Source organism: Xenopus laevis, chromosome 1S (genome assembly GCF_017654675.1).
Source record: "Xenopus laevis strain J_2021 chromosome 1S, Xenopus_laevis_v10.1, whole genome shotgun sequence".
Classification (NCBI taxonomy): domain Eukaryota; kingdom Metazoa; phylum Chordata; class Amphibia; order Anura; family Pipidae; genus Xenopus; species Xenopus laevis.
In genome coordinates this window covers 77,288,300-77,305,550 of record NC_054372.1, presented here as the reverse complement: position 1 = coordinate 77,305,550, position 17,251 = coordinate 77,288,300, and the positions used below count along the sequence as shown (strand labels likewise).

At 39.9% G+C, this 17,251-nt stretch overlaps 1 protein-coding gene across 5 annotated transcripts in view; it reads left to right on the top strand.

Moving 5' to 3' along the window:
* The window catches only part of LOC108704099 (WD repeat and FYVE domain-containing protein 3), a 453,243-nt gene that overhangs the window by 17,204 nt on the left and 418,788 nt on the right, over positions 1–17,251 (top strand). For 2 of the 5 annotated variants that reach the window (XM_041579762.1, XM_041579763.1), the window contains exon 1: positions 11,018–11,433. The exons of 1 other annotated variant lie outside the window; for it this stretch is intronic. The gene's annotated coding sequence lies outside the window, so the exon portion shown is untranslated. Of the gene's footprint in view, positions 1–11,016; positions 11,434–17,251 lie in introns of those variants that run through there. 2 more of the 5 variants (XM_041579766.1, XM_041579767.1) reach the window with 2 other exon arrangements.

The following is a 17,251-nucleotide window of genomic DNA, read 5'->3' as shown; positions in this document are numbered from 1 at the left end:
GATGATTTCTGTGCATTGGGTTGATACAATAGTTTAGCACTTATGATTGTTGGCCTAGGCCAGTGTTTCTCAAACTGCAAGGCATTATTTTACTTTCCCATACTTCAATAGCGCCAAAACATTTCCTACTTTCTTTCTACTTAGAAATATCATTTTTGGGGTTTCACCCAACCACATACCCCAAATAATTATTCGGTGCTAGGCACCGGGGCCGCTGTTAACTTATCACAGCTCAGGGACTGTACCCTGACTAGGCTTCCGCGGCATAAGTCCACCCTTTCTTTTCCTTTTTTCACTATTCCCCCTACACTTTGGTTCCTTATACTCATGATGCAAATAAAAGACAAATGTGAGGAAATATATGATTATTGGCAAACCTTGTATTTGGATGCCTATGGCTAACACATTTAATATGGAAGGTAATATATTGTCCCTCAATGTTAACGGTCTGAATGAACCGGTTAAACGGGCGCAGATACTCCATCAATGTAAAAAACAAAAGGCATTGATTGTAATGATTCAGGAATCCCATTTTAAGAAGGACCATATCCCATCGCTTCAGTTACAATATTACCCTCAAATATACATGAGTAATAACCCGGACAGGAAATCTCTTGGAGTTATGACTTTAATTCACAAAGACCTCCCCTTTAAACAGTTAGAGACAATTACGGATAAGGAAGGCAGATACGTTATGGTAAAAGGGGAAATGGCTGGTCAAATTTGTACTATTGCATATGTATACGTTCCAAACACGGGTCAAGTGGAGTACCTAAAACACTTCTTCAAGGCCTTAGAAAACTTCAGGGAAGGTCTTATAATCTTAGGGGGAGATTTTAATGTTACGCTGAATCCCTTAGTAGACTCGTCCTCTAAAAAAACAAAAATTTCATATAAGGGCCTTAAGGAAATTAAGAAAAGTTTATCAGAGATGCAGTTAATAGATATCTGGAAGGTACTGAACCCGACGAAGAAAGACTACACACACTTCTCAAAAGTTCACTTGGTTTATTCACGCATTGATTATATATTTGTGTCTCAATATTGGTTAAAATTATTTTTAAAAGCAGACATAGGCAATATCCTTCTATCTGATCATTCGCCGGTTATAGTAAAATTCGCCATACCAAAAACGTTGAAAGCTGAATATACGTGGCGTTTTAATGAGTTTTTTCTACATACAAAAGATGGGATAAATCAAATACAAACTTGGATAGAGACAATAATACAAAATAATGCAACACCGGAAGTATCTCCGAAAACGTTATGGGAAACTATTAAGTGCGTTCTCCGAGGTAACTTAATTGCCATGGGTAGTAACCTTAAGAAGGAAAAAGAAAAGGAATTAGCGGCATTACTTAAAGAAATTTCACAATTAGAACAATCTCACAAAGAAAATATTGCTCATAAAACAATGATTATTTTAGAATGTAAAAGGTTACAACTCAAGGCATTATTAAATCAAAAAGTCCAGAAAAGCTATATGAGGACCAAGCAGAAACACTATGAGTTAGGAGATAAATGTAATAAATATTTCGCTAGGACGATTAAAAAAATTCAACCGCAGACACATATCATGTCAATAAAAGACAAAGGTAACATAACCCATCATGATACCAAAGGTATAGCGGAGGCATTCTGTGAATATTTTCAAACACTATATCGTTTAAAATGTCCATCTACACAGAAAAAGATATCACATATAATGAAGGACTTTATTGAGAAAGCAGGTATACACAAATTATCGGGAGACTCTGGTGAGGAGTTAGATGCACCGTTTGAACAGAAAGAAATTGAGGATTGTATAGACTCTTTACCAGCAGGGAAAAGTCCAGGACCAGATGGGTATATTGCTTCCTTTTACAAAACTTTCAAAAAAGAATTAACTCCACAACTCCTGTGCTATTACAATAGTATTGGTGATAGTAATAATTTCCACCCTCAAGCACAGGAGGCGCATATCACTTTAATCCCTAAACCGGACAAGGATCCAAAACTATGCCAAAGCTATAGACCGATTTCTCTGATTAATATAGACTTGAAAATATATGCTAAAATACTTAGTAATAGGATAAAGAGATACTTACCAGACCTTATTCACACTGATCAGACGGGGTTCATACCTAAACGGGAAGGAAAAGATAATATATTTAAAATTATATCTTTGATGGAATATGCCCAAGGGAACAAGGCACCTTCAATTATTCTTACTACGGATGCTGAAAAGGCGTTCGATAGGGTGTCCTGGACTTTTCTTGAACAAACCTTACATAGTTTCGGATTAGGCCCAGCAATGATAAATAGAATAATGGCTCTTTACGAGAGGCCCACAGCTAGAATTAGAATTAATGGGACATTGTCCCCTACAGTACAAATTTGCAATGGGACGAGACAAGGATGTCCTTTGTCTCCCGTTTTGTTTATCTTGGTTATGGAAATACTGCTCTCCCATATTAGAAAAGATCCTGACATATCTGGTATCACTATAGAGGGTAAGGAGTACAAGTGTATTTCATTTGCTGATGACCTATTACTATATCTTACAAAGCCAATTACATCACTTCCAAAGGTCATGGGTATTATGAAAAATTTTGGGGAACTTTCTAACTTTAAGGTCAATTATAATAAATCAGAGATTTTGAATATTAACATACCATATACTAGAACACAATACCTGAAATCTAGTTTCCCCTTTAAATGGACTGAGTTAAACATTAAATATCTGGGCATTAAAATAAATGCAGACCTAGGTAAATTATACCAAGATAATTATCCTCCACTGCTGACATCTCTTCAAAAATTGATAGACGGTTGGGACAAACTTAGACTGTCATGGTTTGGCAAAATCCAAGCTATCAAGATGGTTTTTATGCCTAAACTTTTATATTTCATCCAGTCATTACCAATAGTGATTCCAATATCTTTTTTCAAATGTATTAAATCCATGGTTTCTAGATTTATATGGGGGAAGAAGAAACCGAGGTTAAAACACACCATATTAATAGCATCAAAAGAAAAGGGGGGCCTGGGATTACCCGATTCATATCTATACTATGTTGCAACACACCTAGTTAGGATATTAGATTGGTCCTCAGTTAACCCACAAAAAGAATGGATTAGGTTGGAACATCTTACGACAGGCTTCCCCTTAATTAATAATTTATGGATAGAGAAGGAATATACCCCTAAAGTAGCATTGCATCACCCTCTAGTGGGGGCCACGCTAGGTGTGTGGCATAAAAATAAGATTAGATTAGAACTAACACATAATCCTTGCATTTTACAGCCTTTAATGTTCAATCCTGATTTTCCTCCAAGTTTGGAAAAAGGGTCATTTACTAGATGGGGAAAGATAGGTAGTAGGGAGACTACTTTAAAAGACTTTATTAATAATGGAAATATAATTTCTTTAGCGGAGATACAAAAAAGATGGAACCAACACCCCAGAGACTTATGGGGATACAATCAATTGTATGCGTATCTCAAGTCAAAAGTATCTACTGATTGGCAAAGAACCGAAACAGAGTGGGAAACCTTACTCTCTTCTCCAAAGGTTTTCGCTAAACCCCTTTCCAAACTATACAAACTTTTAGTAGACACCCTGTCAGTAGGCCCAGAATCTCAACGTCAGGATTGGTCAGAAGAATTAAACATTGAGATAAATGATATTATGTGGAAAGATATTCTTAAATCCATATACCTGACATCAAAAGCCGCCAGAATCAGAGAAGCGGCATATAAATTACTAACACGTTGGCATTATACGCCAAGGAAGATGAAAAAACTCTATCCTAATGATACTGATATATGCTGGAGATGTAATCTATCAGAGGGAAACCACACGCATCTGTGGATAACATGTCCAGGTATTCAGGCATATTGGAAAGAGGTCCTTCAGATAATTAATGAGGTTACACAACAAGATATACAAATAGATATGCCCCAGACAATTTTGTTGAATTTGAAACATGATAGGAGAACAATGTTAAAAGATCCACTTACCCTTCATTTATTACAATCTGCTAAAGCTTTAATCCCAATAAAGTGGAAGTCAATAGAAGCTCCAACGAGTAAAGAATGGCTATATAAGGTAGAAGAATTGAGACAAATGGAGGAAATTACTTTTCTTAGTCATAATCAAAGTGACAAATATTGGACAATATGGCATCCATGGGTAGAATTCATGAAGACGATAAAATAATACTTATGTGATTTCCTTATTTTTTTTTTTTTATATATTTTCTATGTAATAGGGGAACAATAATAGATAAAATATGTGACCTTCTAGTTATTTATCCCCTTTCCAGGTTTTTCTGTTTTGCCTTGTCTTCATAGATTCGTTTTTTTTTGTTTTTTTTGTTTAAGAATGAATTGGCTGTTTTATGTCATAACTGTATTTAATGTACATAAGGTGAATTGGAACCATACCTCTCCTCCCCCCCCCCACCTTTTCTTCTTTTGTACCCCATCCCCTTTCCCTAAATTTTCTTCTTCTGTACTAAAAACGAGAAAATAAAGAATTGTTAAAAAAGAAATATCATTTTTGGGGTGGCAGAGCTAACAGCGCTACAGTGCAGATGGACTCTGGGGCACTCCTGGTATTAAAATATGAATCTTACCCCATCTGAGTCCATCTGCCCCTCTACAGTAGTCTGGGGGACATCCGAACCTTGGTGACAGCCAACCCGCAAAGGAGCCAGCCTCAGGTGACCACTGACTGCAAAGATCCACAACATACTACTGGAGTGAATCCACAGTCTCAAGTAAGTCCCCACTGCTGGCTGGTCCGTCCGGAAGTGCTAGACGAGTGCAAGTGGCAGAATCTACAAGCCATGCTTAGCCTGCACCACTGGAGGTAAGGTGAGACCCCTAAAGATGCTCCAACCACCGAGTCTACCTCCCACTGATCCAAGGGGTGCCCCCCTCTGCCACCAAAGCCTTCATCTGTGTGGCAATACACAGAGCTGCTCTCCCTGGGGTCTTGCTGGAGACTGAGGGAAAATATAGCTCTCCTCACTGGGGCTCATCTGGGGCAGCATTGTTTGCCCCTTCTGAAAATGTAACCCTTTCACTGCTACACACCAACACACCAAGTGTTACAGAGAGCTACAACACCCTGCTATGCACAGCGTAAATACCTACCTTACATTCTTTATGCAAGGGTAACTCTTCTGTGGCACCCTCAAACCACTGTGAAACAGCATCAACTTCACTCAGCAACACCTCGCACACCAACATTAATCTGCCCTCCTCATGGGTAAATATGGTCCCAAACAAAAGACTTTGGAGCAATTTGCCAAAAAGTCTGATAAGGTGGCCACATCCCCACCAAGGGAAATGGAAAGGGGTAGACAAAGAACCCGAGTCCCCCCCGCCCATGGTTACCCAACAAGACCCGGGAGTGCAGTTCCTGCTTACAGCCATAGCATAATCATGCACAGCCCTTTCAACTCAGAGGAGATAAAGTCGACGTATCTCTATTAAGGGTGGATCTCCAAACATTCAGAGAAAGGGTAAATAACATGGAGGCTTGTGTCTCAGAACTGGAATCTGCAATCCAAGTTCCTGACCACATTCGGCAGCTTATGCAACAAATTCGAAATCAGGCAGGCCTCTTGGAAGACTATGAGAACCGGCTGAGGAGAAACAACCTAAGAATACTGGGACTACCTAAATAAAGCCGAAGGCGCTGATCTAGTAGCCTTCATTGAGAAATGGATCAAAGGACAGATGGCAGGACATGCACTCTCCAACTTCTTTGCGGTTTATTGGGCCCATAAGGTCCCTGGTCGCCCTCCAGCTCCAGGTGTTCCCCCCAGGCCTTTTCTGCTGAAACTACTATTATAGGGACAGGGACGCAATCCTGGTCATGGCAAGAATCAAGAGAGATCTTGTACATTAGTGGAAAAAAAATCTCCATTCAGCCTGATAACTCTTCAACCCTACAAAGGAAGCGCAACACATTTGCGGAAGTGAAACCCAGATTGAGAGACCTCCAATTGAAATGCTGTATCCAGCCAAACTGAGAACAGTAAATGGTACCAAAGCTGTTTTCTTCACCTCACCTGAAGAAGCCAATGCCTGGCTGGACCAGAGGCCCGGCCAGAACCCTTGGGCCAGCCCCAGACGATGATTCCATTTGTGGTAAAGGAGCCCTATCCTTCTTTGCTTGCTAATCTTTTGGGCCTCAATTGCACAAGAGAACGATGGTGGTTACATCTATAAGTATATTATGCCCTATAACCGGTGAACTGAAACACCACCACCAAAGTCCACTTAAACATTTTCTGGTCCTATATGGACAGTGGGGAAATTTAACAGGCTCCAGCCGCTATTGTTTAATTTTCAACATCAAGGCTGACTTATGACCAGTGGCATATGTGGCGTTGCCCTTGACTTATCGGTTCCTATTTTCCAAAGGTGAAACACCCTTGAAAGTGCATTAAATGTTAAGTTTCGGGATAATGCCCACCAAGTTGGGAGGTTGGGCAGGGTGGGAAAGGGGTTGGTTTTGGGCAAATCATTTTTGGGGGAGGGTAATGGGGTAAATAATGTGATGAGTTGTTTCTGTTTTTTCTTCTATTTACATAATTGCTATGTGATGCTTTTCCTGGTGCAGGACGCAGTTGTCCAGTTATAATGCCCCCCCTGCACACAAATGGCATCCTATAGCTTTATGTCCTGGAATGTTCGGGGACTTAATTCCAAATACAAGCGCAGCCTTATGTGGACATACCTAAAACAGTATCCACCCTCCATCCTGCTCCTACAGGAGACCCACCTAGTGGACGAGAAATTTCCCCCCCCCGAAGAATCCATGGGTGGGGTGGGCTTTCCCTGTCTCATTATCGATTCACTCCAGAGGAGTGTCTATCCTTATAAGGAAAAATCTCCCCTTTGAATTGATCAGACTAATAACGGACCAGTATGGGAGATATATTATAATGGATTGCTTTATTTCAAATAAACCCTTGACGGTGGTGAACTTGTACTCCCCACCCCCATTTAATATTGCCCTATAGAACTCAAAGGGAAAAAAACTTGTCGACCTGCCTCCTGCACCAACTTGCATAATGGGGCATATGAACCAAGTCATGGACCTGTCTATCGATAGGCTACATTTCACCACTACGGGCCTCACACACCTAACAAACTGGGCAAACGCTCCAGGTCTCTCTGATGTGTGGCGATGAAAGCACCCTGACACTAAGGACTACTCTTTTCACTCTCTACCACACAAAAAAATTCTCCCAGATAGACCTAGCCCTGATAACACCTGAGGTACTTCCTCTGGTGCAACAAATCTCCTATCTACCATGGTCCCTATCCGATCATTCCCCCCTCCAAATGACACAAACAAACCCCTGACCCACAAATAAGCTGTAGCACCTAAGCCCTCTCTGGTTTAAGAATCCAAAAATAGCTGAATCACACTAAAAGACTTGCCAAGAATATTGGGAAATAAACTCAAGGTCTATCTCACAAGACATGGTGTGTGAAGCCTCTAAGACTGCCACCCGGGGCTCTCTCATCACACTCATTGCCCAAACTAGGGAAGCTGCCAAAGAAGGAGTTGAAAAAGCAGAGATAAGACTGCTAGAGACCAAACAGCTCCACTTCAACTCCCTATCCATAGATACGTATGAGCAGGTGCAGTGTTGGACTGGGATGCCTTACACCTTGGGCCCACTTTCCAAACTACTATTCCTCCTCTCCACACTCAACCTCTTTTTTCTCTCAATTCTATTAGTCTTTTATGTCTACTTACTATATTCTTCCATTAGTACACTTTTTTCCAATAAGGATATAGGGAATGACCATGAAATAGGCTAAATGGTTAGAAGCAAGTGGGCTCACTGACACCTGGGCCCACCAGGAGTTTTCCTCGTATCCCGATGGGCCAGTCCAACACTGAGCAGGTGCGTTGGGCTGAAGCAGCCTTAACTAGGGAAAACAGTTTCACCACAAAAAAGCCTTACTTTACAGTTCACAGCGAATCTTTGATCAAGGAGACAAAAACAGTAGAATACTTGCCATACTGGCGAAACAACCACAGGCCTCCACAGTCATACCAAGAATTCTGACCACGAATGGCACTGGTACACAAACCGCAATTGATAGCTGTAGCTGAAGCATTAACCAAATAATACAAATCTCACTAGCTCCTCCACCTCTTGCAACACACCACAGCTGACTCAGTTCTTAGATTCCATAGCCATATCTAAACTTGGCTTTACGCACTCATCACCATTGAGGAGGTGAGGTCGGCAATACAAGCCCTGCCCTCCAACAAGACCCTAGGATTAGATGGGCCTCCCCCAGATTAAAGTCCCTAGATGAGTTAGTCTCTCCCCCATCTCCTTGAAACTTTTCAGGCTGCTTGGGACTGCGGGTCCCTGCCACCATAATTTTCTAGAAGCCCACATAATACCCAATACCCCCAAACCCCCAACCCTCTTTGCAAACCTTCAAATATCCCACAGCAACACTAGAACAGTAGTCTCCCTTGACTCAGAAAAAGTCTTTGACTCGGGGGAGTGGAACTATCTCTGGTAGGTACTCCACAAATTTGGTTTCGGAAATAGATTTATACATTGGGTTAAACTGATCTACAAGTTTCCAACTGCCAAAAGTGAACAATGTTATATCTGAAGCTTTCCATCCTGAAAGAAGTACTAAACAAGGCTGCCCCCTCTCCCCTGTCCTCTTCACATTGGCAATCGAACCCATAGCCATTCTGATACGTTATTGTTCTTACATACAAGGGCTCCAATATGCTAACAATACCAAAAAGGTGTCCCTCTTTGCAGATGATATCCTTATATATCAAGGTGACTCAGATGACTCTCTTTCCGCTTTTCTGGCCACAGTCCAGAACTTTGGGAAATATTCTGGGCTGAGAAGTCACAACTCTACACCATTGACCCTAATCCCCCAGGACTACCACCCCCGGGCCTACGCCTGAAGTGGGACAAGTCATTCAAATACCTGGGCGTTCATATACAGACAGACCCACACTCCTTTATACAACACAATCTAGACCCAATCATTGACTCTTTCCGGTACCCTTAAACATTGGGCTAATCTCCCACTGACACTATGGGGGCATGTAAATATCATCGAAATGATCTACCTACCTAAACTTCTGTATGTATTCCTTTTTTAGGAAATTTAACAAAATTATACTTCCATTTACTTGGGCCAAGATGACCCCAAGTATATCCAGGGAAAGACTGACGGCCCCTATTATAAAAGGTGGACTGGCCTTCCCACACTTCTACCTCTATTACCTGGCCTCCCAGATCTACTATTTTCAATGATGTTTCTCTCCCAACCCCTACAATCCCAACATGATCCTCCATCCTCCACTCGATTGTGAGCCTTGGTGCCTACCTCATACAGACATCCTTCTGACATGACAACTCTGCCAAGCACTCTCGCCACCCCGCACAAAGCATGGTCTATGGTGCTAAAACTCCTAGGCCATCCGGTACCACACTTGTCACCCAACCTTTCCATTTGGGGAAACTCACTACTTCTTCACCTACATGACCTGTCTGACTTCGGGTACTGGATTTGCCTAGGCCTAAAAAAAAGTTGTCTGACTTAGTTCCAAATGAGCAGTTTCCCATATTCCAAGACTTACAGGAGCATCTTCCCGGTCAACAAATCCAACTCTATAGGTACTTCCAGCTCAGACATGACTTTCAGGCACAGTTCCACACTCTTACCCCAACAATGTCCACGGTCAATATAGAGGATACTTTCTACCACCCCTCCCCTGCTAAACTACTGTCTAGACTATACCTGAACATCATGGTAATGGTCAAACCTCCCTTTGATAGAGCCTGCCTCCTATGGACAAAGGCTATTCCGGACCTCAACCATGAGATGTGGGAGGATGCAATAGAAACGGCCTACAGTTTCTTAATCTTGATAAGGGACAGACTAATACAATATAAGATTTTCCATCAAACTAAATTATTATTATAATATAACCCCTCAAACTAAAAAAACATTAGAAAAAGCCAAGATGATCTGTGCCTCCATTGTAAACTTCCAGGTGCTGACTTTATCCACATGATTTGGTCCTGCCCCCCAGTCCAGTTATTCTGGAGCAAGTTAATGGAGACCCTAGCCACTGAACTGGGCACTCCACAGATAGTGGACTGCTTACTGGGAGTGATTGATTATCTAATACCAACCAAAGTGGCTAGAACTCGGTTATGCTCCCTTATGTTCTATGCAAAAAAAACAGTAATCATGCACTGGATGGGGAATAGCGTTCCTACCATATCCTTCTGGAGATGGCTGATAGACGGAGCTCTTCCATTCATTAAATTAACGTATGAAACAAGAGGGGCACCAGAAAAATTCAAAAAAGTGTGGGGGGCCTGGTGTAACCCAGACTCTCTGGAACACATAGAACCTACATGTTTGCTTTATATCCTCATTTCCTCACAGGCACTAAAAACTGTTGTTAACAGTGTCGGTTATAGACATGATGCTGTATCTGCACCAACACAAATTATAACTATTATAATCAATCACAACTAAAAAATGCCTATTATTTTCTGTTTGTGTTATTTTATTTTTGTGGTTAAAACAATAAACTTTACCTTTAAAAAAAAAAAGAAATATAATTTTGGTACAAAATCTTTTAAAACTGCATGTTTGCCACTAAAACATAGGCAAGTTGGCAGCTTAGCAATGAAAACTTCATATGTACTTCACATTTATGAACCTATGCTTTGTCCTAAAGTGAATGTGTGCCTGCGACATGTACATAAATGCACTAAAGCTTGTGCCTTTGGCTTCCGCAGTATAGACCTGTGAACTATTTAGCTGTCACAGTTTAGGAAATTATCACGGAACATATTATATTAGGATTGTGTTAGTATACTTTTCATAACAGCCTGGTACTCCCGCCATCCAATTCTTCTAACCTACCAAAACCTATGAGACCAGTGTATATCTCTCCCTTTTCATACAGTCCCTAAGCACCACAACCTGTGTTGGAGGGGGGGAAGGGAAGATTTAGAATGAGTCAGGAAGAGAGAGGAGGAATAAAGATTAGAAAAATGGCCACTGGCAGCTGCTGGAACCAGCACAAACTCCTGACTTTCCGGGATGTTCTAGCTGACCTGGCTGGTCAGCATTAATGGAAGCAACAGCTAGCACAACAGTGGTTCGGACAGCTGCTCAATAGGTCACAACGTCTGAAGTACGGTAGCAGAGGCCCATCTGCCTCATTTTTCTATTTGGTTTCTTGTCTGAAGTGACATATTAACAATTTACTATTTATTTGGAAGAGATTGTTTGGAATAAGTGAATACATCATGCCCGGCGCTGGGCCACAGAAGGAGGAGGAAGAGGGCAGGCTGTGCTTGTGTACAATCCAGCTCTCCCTTTACTCTGCAACCCAGCACAGCGGTGAGTTCTGCTGGTCTCATCTCTCTGGTGCTGGAGAGATACATGGACAAACCCATGGCATTTGTGTATAAATCATCTCTTGTTTGTACTGTGATGAATATGATGCCTTTTTGCTCGATAGAATTGCTAAGCATTAGATGGCAATTTTAAAGGGGGAAGTTCATATTACTATTCCTTCCCCTGGCCTTTGCTAGGATACAGTCTCACTTGTAGTAGCTGGAAAAAGCATATCTGCATTAGAACGGTTAGTCATACAATGGAGCTTAAGGTCCCCATAGACGCAAAGATTTTTCTTTGGTGAACGACCGATTTGGAAGCGATTGTTTGGAATAAGTGAATACAGCATGCTGACGCTGGGCCACAGTAGGAGGAGGAGGAAGAGGGCAGGCTGTGTTTGTGTGCAATCCAGCTCTCCCTTTATTATGCAACCCTGCACAATGGTGAGTTCTGCTGGTCTCCTCTCTCTGGTGCTGGAGAGATACATGTACAAACCCATGGCATTTGTGTATAAATCATCTCTTGTTTGCACTGTGATGAATATTATGCCTTTTTTGCTTGAGAGAATTGCTAAGCATTAGATGGCAATTTTAAAGGGGGAAGATCATATTACTATTTCTTCCCCTGGCCTTTGCCAGGAGGCAGTCTCACTGGTAATAGCTGGAAACAGCATACCTGCATTAGAATGGTTAGTCATACAATGGAACTTATAGTACTGCTTTATCTGTGTAAAGCAATTCTTTTCAATATCTCCTGGACTTGCAAATTAGTTTATGGCCTAATCTTAGGTTAGTGGGGCACAGGGATATGCTTCTGCAAGGTCACAAGGAGCTGACTAAGGTAATTGCAGTGGGGTTTTCATGAGTCAGAGTTTTGACCTGGAACCTATTTTGTTGTTCTACATTATTTATATAACAACAATATATTCCACAGTATTTTACAGAGATTATCCATCCTTAAAATCAGTCCCTACCACAATGGTGCGTACAGTATAAAACACTACCCCAATGGTGCTTACAGTAACACACACACACAAATAAATCTCTGCTTCTGTGGGCAACTTATCTCCTGTAAAAGCTTTCCCCTCGGCAATTAGGTGAATAAAACCCGTGTGCTGTTTCAGTCTTTCAAAATCGCTTGAACTTTCCTCTTTTTCCCTGAAATAATAAAACAGTACCTTGTACTTGCTCCAAACTAACATATAATTAATCCTTGTTGGAAGCAAAACCAGCCTTTTAGGTTTATTTAATGTTAAAATGAATACGTTAAATACTTTTGATAATTCTGTTTTAGTTTTTTACACTCTTCTTGTTGACTAGGAATATGCTGTACCTCAGTGATTACCAAAAATATCCTTACATTTTCTTGGGAATTCTCCTGATTATTTGCTTTTTCAGTCACCTATGTCCATTTTATATGTGTTTTGTAGCTAAAATATCTATGGATGCTCTTAGATTTCTGCAAACATTCTTGCACAAAAACAGCACATACAACTTGTGACCACTATTGTGCAAATATACTTTTGGGGAAAAGGGGGGAAGGCAAATATATTATTTAATCAAGAAGATTAAAGCCTGAATGCAGTCTGATCAGGATTATTGTGTAGATATATATACACAGTTTATTGCTGAATCCAGTATAAACAGAATTAGCTGACTTCCCTGAAGTTACTTGAACATGTGACTATTTTTAGACGTTCTTTTGCATTATCGCTGGGCACCTAGCTGATGATAATACTTGTAGCACTTTTCCCTGTAGGAATGAAAGTTGAATACAGTATGTATACATTTTTAACTAATTGTTACAGAATAAGTAATGGTTTTAAATCTATTCATAAGAAAAACTCTAGTAAGGATCTTTTACTCCCTTGTAGACAGCTGTCATTCTTCTGCAGCCCCCATGACTCAGGGAGAGCTCGTGAGTTATTGGGAGCTGGGGTTGTCCAGATAAGGGGGTCTTTCTGTAATTTGGATTTCCATGCCAATAATAACAATAATTTTAACCTTTAATTAAACCGAACAGGAATGTTTTGCCTCCAGTAAGAATTAATTATATGTTAGTTTAGATCCTCCGGTTTTATTATACAGTGAAAAAGGAATTCTTTTTTTTTTTTTAATTTGAATAAAATGGAGTCTTTAGGAGATGCCCTTCCCGTACTTCGGAGCATTAAGGTTTCTGGATAATGGATTCCATATATGTATAAAAATAGTTTGGCACATTTATAGAATTTCAGAGGTTTTTTTCTCAGTCTTCAGCTAGTTTTAGAAATCTGACTACACAAGTGTTTGTTTGTGGGTATGTGAACAAATGCTTTCTGATTATAAAAAAATATATATATTTCACTCTAGCAATCCGCTTGTAGGTAATAGTCATTATGGCTTAAAAGGGGACCTCTGCACAAAAAAACTGTTTTTGCATAGTGAATGAAAATTTTATTCTAGCAGCTTTCCAATATATTTCAATTACACATTTTCTGTGCTTTTAAATGGATTTGTAAAAGTGATGGCAATTGAAAGTAGTATCCAACTGCTTTCAATGGCAACAATCACTTATAATAAAATAACTTTAAAACCACTGAAAATGTTTTTTTTCTTTCAATATGGATAAAAAGTTTTTGCATGAAAGAACCTTTTAAGGAATTTGCTGAGAAGTTTTTTTTGTTTTTTTTTGTTTTCCATGCAATAAGATTTGGACTAGATATGATGCAATGCTTCCGTGTTACTGAAGCTGAAAAATTTATTATTTTTTATTTCTTTTAGAATTCTTAAAACAAGCTGCTTGTAAACCTTTCCTTTTTTTTAACATCCACTCATTCTACGTATATACATTTGGATTCACTGACTTTGTTCAGTGCATTATAATTTGATATTTAGCAGTTTTAATCCATCTTAAAACTTGAGATATTGTGTTAGACAATAAAATACAACAACCTATAACAATAATATGGGTACGTGCATTCACTCCAGACCTCTGCTAATGATTATTACGCTTAAGTTCTGTCATGATTTGAGCCATCGAAACACTGATGTATATGTGTTGCAGAAGCAACTAGGGATTTGAGGATATGGGTAATGCCACACAGGGCTGAAAATTGGCCTGCAGAAATATGCCAGTCGAGGACCAGCCCCTACAATGCATTAGCCTTCTGTCCTACCTTCATCCAAAAATTGTGTTGGCCGGGTGCAGGCGTATGTTATGAATTTTGCAATGAAATGTAAAAGTTTGTATTTCTACACCAAAATGTGCCACGTGTGCCAGCACCCGGGTTAGCACATTTAGCAATTTCATACTAACTATAAGGATAATGGCAAATAGGGAGCTTTATGGCATTATTTCCCCAGCAATTTAGTAATGTAAACTTTACAAATTTCTCTCCCATTCAGAGTGAATGAAAGGCACGTTGTTTTGTCTAGTGACATTCACGTATTGATTAAAAACTCTGTCAAAGCAGACCTGTCGTCTACACATAAAAAGCTGCATAGTGAAAGTTCTTTACAAATTAAACACAAATTATTTTTTTCATTAGAATATCCATACCTCTTATAAAGGTGTTTAAATATCTGAGATGGTAATCATATATTGCCTGCCCCACCTCTGTGCCTGGAGGAGAATTTGGAATTATTTCTTATTTGTTAGGTCAGATAAAATCTGTTAAATATTCTATTTCCACTAAAATTATTTTCATGTTTATAGAAAACATATTATTTTAAATAACATACATTCAGTTAATGTTAATGTTTTGCATACTTTACACTGGGTAAAGCGTTCATACTGTGTCTGCCTTAGATGAAAACAGCTTCTGTCTGACATCTGTTCAGCTGACCAGCTGAAAATGCTGACAGGGATGTTAAGAGCTTTTCTTCCCCCTTTGTTTCCTGATGTTCTTTCTTGGTCAGCTGACTGTGATATGTTCTTAGCAGATGTCTGCAAGACAAATTAAATGAGGCTATATCCCGAAAAAGTCTTTAAAGGGGTGGTTCACCTTTAAAGGTAAACTCCAGCTTCCAAACCAAAATTTGATAGAGGCCCACATAACACAGAAACCGCTAATATACCCATCACAGGTACTGTTTTTTTTTTTTTTTTTAAAGTATGAATAAATGACATTTTCTATGCTGAAATCCAGCTGTTTAACAGTTCTTCTCTTTCTGCATCATTTGAAATCCTGGCAGGGAAGGGGGGACTAAACACTGATGTTACAAATTGTAACAACTTCTCCACAGTTTACAGACAGCATGCAGTAACTACATAACCCACAATGCATTGCACTGTAATGTTCTGTATCTGTATTGAAATCACGTGTGCAGGGAATCGTGGGGTTTGGAGGATGCAGACTAAGGACTAATGGCTGCTGATACAAAGTAACAATATTCAGCCAGCTCAGCAAAGTAGTCAGACAGATCAGCAGGACAGCAGGGGACTAGGCTAAGGGAACTGTTCCAAACCATTAAAAATAACATTTTTTAATTGATGTATATTGCAAAGTTGCTTAAAATTATGTTTACTTTTCAAAAAGCTTAATTCATGTTTGTGTGGAGTTCCCCTTTAAGCTATCTTTTAGTATGTTATAGAATGACTAGTTCTAAGCAATTTTTCAACAGCTCTTCGTTTTCTAGTTTTTGTAGTTTTTTCACTATTTGCCTTTTTCTTCTGATTCTTTACAGTTTTCAAAATGGGAGTCACTGACCCCATCTAAACACAAATGCTCTGTAAAGCTATGCATTTTTTTGTTATTTCTACTTTTTATTACTCATCTTTCTATTCAGGCCCTCTCCTATTCATATCACAGTCTCTTATTCAAATCAATGGTGGTAGGGGTATTTGGCCCCTAGCAACCAGATTGTTGAAATTGCAAACTAGACAGCTGCCAAATAAAAAAGCTAAATAACTCAAAAACCACAAATAATAAAAAATGAAAACAAATTGCAAATTGTCTCAGAATATCACTCTCTACATCATACTCAAAATTAACTCAATGGTGGACAACATTTCAATCTGTTGGGAACATTTTGTAAACATTTCCTTAACATTTATTTACTAGAAGTTTAAGAGTAAGATGAAACAGAATCAACGGTGACCCCTGGGTTGTGGAAGTAAAATGCAGTGTTTTTACTTGTTACTAAACAATGTTTGTAAGGGCCACGACAATCCCCCAACAGTTTTATCACCTGTTACTCAAATGGCTAATATTCCAAAAGGAATATTGTAAATAGTAAGGATATGGCATGACAAACATTTTGGGTGATTTCTGTGCATTGGGTTAGTTTAGCACTTATGACTGCAAATGTTGGCCTAGGCCAGTGTTTCTCAAACTGCAAGGCATTCTTTTACTTTCCCTTACTTCAATATAGCCAAAACATTTCCTACTTACTCTCTACTTAGAAATATAATTAGTATAATTAGTTTTTTGGGGGGGGGGCAGAGTCCTAGATGGACTCTGGGGTGCTCCTGGGATTAAAATGTGAATCTACAGTAGTCTGAGGGACCTGTGGACCTTGGCAACAGCCAATCCGCAAAGGAGCCAGCCTCAGGCTACTGCTGACTGCAAAGTTCCAGCCGCGACATACTACTGGAGTGAAGCCGCAGTCTCGTGTACTGTAGGTCCGCGCTGCAGGCCAGTCTAAGGATCTAAGGTAGGACCCCTAGAGAGGCTCCAACCGCCAAGTCTACCTCCCACCAATCTCAGGGGCGCCCCCTCTGCCACAAAAGCCTTCATCTGTGTGGCAATACACACAGCTGCCCTCCCTGGGGTCTTGCTGGAGATTGGGGGAAAGTGAGGAGAGTAAATATAGCTCTCCTCACTGGGACTCATCTGTGGCAG